Raw genomic sequence first — 6,306 nt, forward strand, 5'->3', positions numbered from 1 at the left:
TGTAATGGTGTAGGCCAATTAGTGGCATATTCTTTTATGCTGTAAATTGTAATGGTGCATCCATACCAGTTGCTATCTAGTTCTAGACTTCTAGTTGCTGTTTCTAGTTCTAGACTTCTTCTAGTTGTTGTTTCTAAACCCATTAAACCCATTAGCTGCTGTTTCTAAACCCATTGAATATAGCATAAAAGGCAACTGTTTCTATTCTAAAACTGTTTCAAGCCATTATGATATGGAAACCCGAACCCGCCCCGAACCCGCCCATACCCGATTAGATCCGAACCCGACAATACCCGAACCCCGAATTGTATAGTTCGGGTTCTGTCTTCTTACCCTGAAACCCGATCGGGTTGTCCATTTTTGGGTCCGACCCGACCCGACTCGCCCGATGCACAGCCTTACCAACAACAGTCATTCCATCACCCAACTCCTCCCTTCGATTTTACTTCCACCATACCTTCGAATCCCACCGCTGCCGTCGACCTCCCCAACCTCCTTCACCTTTCCTTCAATCAAGACTCTGCCTGTTTCGCATCCGGAACCGATCGTGGCTTCCGTATTTACAACTGCGACCCCTTCAGAGGGATTTTCTGTCGGGACTTTGACAACGGTGGCGGTATCGGTGTCGTCCAGATGCTTTTTCGATGTAACATACTCGTTTTAGTCGGTGTTGGACCAGAGCCATAGTATCCTTTAAACAAGGTGATGATTTGGGACGACCATCATAGCTGATGCATCGGTGAACTGTCGTTCCGGTCCGAGGTTAAGTCTGTACGGTTGAGGCGGGACCAGATTGTTGTGATTTTACTTGAGAAGATTTATGTTTATAATTTTGTGGATTTGAAGCTTTTGTAATAGATAGATACATTCATAAACTCCAAGGGCTTATGTGAGGTTCTCATCTTTCTGGGTCGATGGTGTTGGTGTGCCCACGATTGCGGAAGGGGCAAATCAGGGTGGAGCATTATGCATCCAAGCAGGCCAAGTTTATAGTGGCTCATGATTCCAGGATTGTGTGTCTTGCTCTCACTCATGATGGCAGGTTGCTCGCTACTGCCAGTAGTAAGGGAACTCTGATTCGAATATTCAACATTCTTGATGGTTCCTTCTTTCAGGACTCAATTTGGTGGCAAAGGTTCAATGTGATTCTCAACTAAGTGTATTTTGAGTTTATAAATTACGATCTAATATTCTTTTGTTGTACATATCTATTATTTTTGTCTTAAATTATTAATAATATTGGTATAAATGTTTTTCAATTATTAATCTTATTGATATAAATTATTAACCTTATTGATATAAATTTTTGTCAACAATATTATTATAAATGATAGAACGATAAATTTTTACATGTTACAAAATCAAATAAGTTAATAAGCAATCTCAAACACTCTCATAAGTCAATAATATGGAAGTGTCCTTTTTGATCATTTTACAGATATAAGCAAAATTTGCCAAACACTAAAAAACAACTTATTAGCTTATTGCTTTTTGGTACCGTTATAAGCTAATCCAAACACTTTTTACAAAACTCCGGTTTGATACCACTTAAGTTAATAAGCACTTTTACAAAAAAAAACATAAGTTGGTTTAAATAAGCAATCCCAAACACCCCCTAAATAAAAACTCAAAAAATAAACTAACTTACGGTTGTTAAACATCCTTTTAAGCTCGTGTTTTAAGAAAATGTTAATGGAATGCAGAAAGCGTCAACTTAATTACGTGTAGATTATGATGCAATTGTTTAGGAATGATTGTGTTTGTGTTGGTGCGTGAGAATAAAGATACGAAGCAGCAAACAACTTTTAGACCACACGCACTGACACACACATGAACACCTACTTTTCTTGTCTATTCTTCGTTATTGGGATTTTAGGCCACCAAATTCTCTTAGAAAACTCAAACAGCAGCTGACCCAACTGCGACGCTCCTTTAGCACGCTAATGGGGCTTGTGGAGAACGCTAATTACTCACGCATCCTTAATGATGGCGACTCACTCCCAAGATGCAACTAATTAGGTAAAATAGCTGGCTCTCGGCTCTTAATAATCTATGGTTGTACTAGTTACTACTAATTTTTGATGAAAAGATGTTCTGGGCATGCTTGATTTGGATGATCATGCAAAAACTTTTGAAGTTTATTACAAGCATATCAACTGTTTGTTGTTATGTCTGTGAAAAATCCATCTCCTTTGGTAGGTAAAGTATGGTGACTTGGAATGGGGGTTCAATTTTGTAACTTAACAACTTGAGAAATATTATCTACACTTATTATCCCTATCATGTCTTTCAATTATAACATCAAAATGAATACTCAGTATATGGATTGAACTAATCTTGATGACTAACCTTCACCAATTGCATTTGCAACCTTGGCCCGACTTATGTTTCAGACTCTGGTTTAGTGAGAGATGTGTTATGGGTCGGATCCTACTAATGGGGTTCATATCCATAATCGTTGTGCAGATGGACGCCTTATTCTTGCCCATTGGGGATCGTCAAGAAAACACCCATCAAGGAAGGCCATTTAAAATATAGTTTTTCAAGAAATCTTGAAATGCTTTTCTCATGAACTATCTTCCAAATCCTTGCAAACAGAAATATCTAAGCTTCTAAATAGGTTTTGCATCATGATTATGCTAGAAGCAACCATCATCCAATAATCTCTATAACGAACTTCAATTACCCTGTTGCATTAATTACTTGATCCAAAATCCAAGATAGTTGAAAGAATTAAAAGTCAAACCGTACAATAGGTTGTTAGCACAATTAACTTAAGCAGCTAGCCCATGATAATTTAGCATCCTGCTAGATTTGCTCAATGTCACAATCTAGCAACCTCAAATCTACGACCTCAATCATCCTTGGTGTAGAAATTTTATGGATTTACGTAATTAACACTTCAGGAAGATCACAAAGAACAGACCCAACACAAGAGTGATGCTTAATTGGTTTGAGCTTGACTCCAAAGGTCAAAAGTACCGAGAGGTCTCAGGTTCAAAGCTATGGAGAAATAAAAATCCCCGGCTATGAAGGTTCAAATGCGGTGACTCCGAATTATCTGCAAAGCAGGTGGTCAACCTGGGAGTAGTCAGCTCGTATAGCGGGTTGGATATCCAGGTTAATAAAAAAAAACAGACCCCATTAAAATCAACTTTGGGTTGCTACCAAATCCAAGTAAACACCAACTTTTAGTTATTAATTATTACAAAACAAATATTTTTAACATATTTTAAACCATCATTACATACAAATCCTACAAGATCCCATGAAATACCAACCCTATGGGATTTCAAAATCCTTGTTTGAGGGATTTCAATGAAATCCTGGGATTCCAATCCCTCTAAATCCAATCCAATTTAATCCTGCAAACCAAACAAGACCTAAATGGAAGGCCATAACTACTTCAATGGTCTTGGTCAATGGTGATGTTCATAAGCGGGCAAAGCAAAGATGAATATCTTACTGGGGTTGTTCCAAAACCAGATTCAAATAAAACAGGACCTGGAAGGGCAGAGAGCAATTTGGTTATGTCTTGGTTTAATAGCTCCATGACAATCAAGATAGATGAATTTTGGTGCACGCGATGGCAAAAGATATACGAGAAGCAGCAAGTGAAAAGTTTTCTAAAATGGCCGGACTTTTTCATGAAGAGAGTATTCTCCAAGATCTTTGTTAAGGAGAAAACCCTATGACAATCCATTTCACGACTCTTACAGACAACTAATGGTAGCAACTACAGTTATTTAAGATGCACGGATGGAAGTTCGTTAAAAATCGTGGGTATTTTTTTCCTAGAAAGATAGTAGAGACTAAAGAGCAGTTTACCAAAATTTACCCGATGGGCACTTATCGGAAAGAGATATCATCCTCATTTACCTTATCATGTAACATTCTCGGTCATCAAGATGGATTGTTGGTAAGCGTATTAAACCAGTAAACGCTTACGGCTAGGAGTCATCAACCTCAATTACCGCGGTAAGACTCTTGATCCTTGCATTCCCTCTTACCGGGTAAGATTCTTGGTCTTTGTTATGTTTACCCAGTAAGGTTATTGAACTTGAACTGGTAAGCACTTACCAAGGTAAGTGTTCAGCAAACAGCCCCTAAATGAGTATTCAACTTCTTGATGGGACTTGACAAATATCTCAATGAACTCAGGGATAAAATCCTTGGAACTAAACGTCTACCAAACTGCAAGAGGCCTTTTTTGAAGTACGTAGAGAGTAGAACTAAAGTTATGTTGGGATAACTCATCCTGCCCCAAATCTCTGGAGTTCTAGTAAAAAATGCAAAAGACAGTCAATCAAAGCAGAAAAGGATCACCCTTGGTGTGATCATTGTCAGATAATCAGCGCATTTCATACTTACCATAACTGGTGCTCGGTGGTTTTTATTATTAGTCGATGATTATAATGTTGGACATTTCCTGCTTTTAGACCAAGGATAACCACTTGAAGCTCAAAATTGGTAATCTTGAAGAACCCTTTATCAAGGTAATAATTTATTTCGCTTATTTATTTACTCTTTAAGACGTTAGTCGCGTTTAGACCTGACGGTAAGTCCCGGTGAGAGAGGCTCGAATAGGTGTCTTGTAAAAGTCGTTGACTGTTGATGAGAGTTTAATTCATGAGTGAGATAATTAGATCCTTGAGAAGAAATTCTTCTCTATCATCTTCTTCCTCTTCTGTTTCTAAAAGAAACAAAGAAGTTATTATTCATGAAAACTTAGATCATCATCTAAGTAATTGGAAATTACCAAAATCCAAATCTAATGAGATTTATAAATCAAATTTCTCTTTTAAATCTGATTATATTATAAAAACAGTTGAAGAATCTTTACCTATTCTTCAAGGAAATAATTCTTTCCAATTACTATCTGAAAAGCTAATTCAGCAGCATAAGCAAAAATATAAATTTTTGCATTTGGGGTTAGTTCAAATTGCTTTGAAACCAACAACAAGATTAGGTTTAAATACCTCTGCTTTAATTTGTCTAAGAGACAAACAGCATCTCAATTTTCATGATTCTCTATTAGGAATAATAGAATCAAGTCTTTGTGATGGTCTGATATATTTTTCATGCTATCCAAATTTTACTCTAYCAYTAACTGATCCACACCTTATGCGTGTTTTATCTTTAGATATTAAATCTGAAGGTTATAAAATGGTTTCAGGATCAGAAAATGTAATTCTTATTTACAGAATTCATTATAAAGTAATGAATACAGTTGTTCCRAATATTAGGCAAATTCCTAATTTGCAGAATAACGAAACAACTTTATTTATTACTGATATTGCTAAAAGCAATCGAGTAATTCCAAAGACTATTACTTGGAATGAAGTTAAACTTCCTGAACAATGGATTATTGAGCAGGCTAATGAGCCCATAAAGCAAGAATCTAAGAAATTGGAAGAAATAATTGAACACCCAGATGGTGATGTTGAAATTAGATTTTCAAAAGATAGAATTGTTCGTATCAAAGAAAAAACCAGAAAAACCTACATCATCACGTTTTTCTACATCTTCAATTCCTTCCAGTTCTTATGAGAAAGCTTATGTAATGGGAACAAATTTCACTCCTGATGAAGTTTGTCATCCTATTTACAAGGTTGAAATACCAAGATCTAATAGATCAGATAAAGATCYTTTATCTCCTACTGCTTCTGATATGGGCTATTCAGAAGATAGAGGAATCTTTGTTCTATCAAAAATTAAAAAAGAATTTCCTTTTGATAATGAAATTGAAATTCAATTTTATTCAAAAGAAAATGATTTGTTTAGAAAATGGTGGGAAATATCTCACAAGGAAGAAACCAAACAATTTTGGTATAAACTATTCCAAGCATTTATAAACGGTATGGGAAAGGATTATGATCCAATCAAAATGCATTTTTTTGATTATATAAAAAGATCTTATAAGGTCAGAGGATATCAATTTCCCGATGTTACAAATCAGAATTATATTCTGGGAATAGAAAGTGCATATAAAACATATGTCACTAATATCAGAGATATACATCCTCCTGATATGAATTTAGTTCTTAAAAGAGATAACGAAGAAGTAATAGCTTCTCCTTTTCGAAAGCCCCCTAGAGAAAATAGTACTTCTAATTCAGAAGCAATTCAAGCTATTATTGAACAGAATAATTATACTAATTTGTCTCTTCAATCTATTGGATCACAATTAAATAGAATTGAGCAAAAGGAATTAAAAATTCCTTTGAGTTTATCAACTCAAGAAACTCCTCCGTTTCAAACTAATTTTCATACTACAAAAATGAATTTATCAAAACCGACCTCCTC

Source organism: Cynara cardunculus (assembly GCF_001531365.2).
Source record: "Cynara cardunculus var. scolymus isolate 2C chromosome LG 12, CcrdV1, whole genome shotgun sequence".
Classification (NCBI taxonomy): domain Eukaryota; kingdom Viridiplantae; phylum Streptophyta; class Magnoliopsida; order Asterales; family Asteraceae; genus Cynara; species Cynara cardunculus.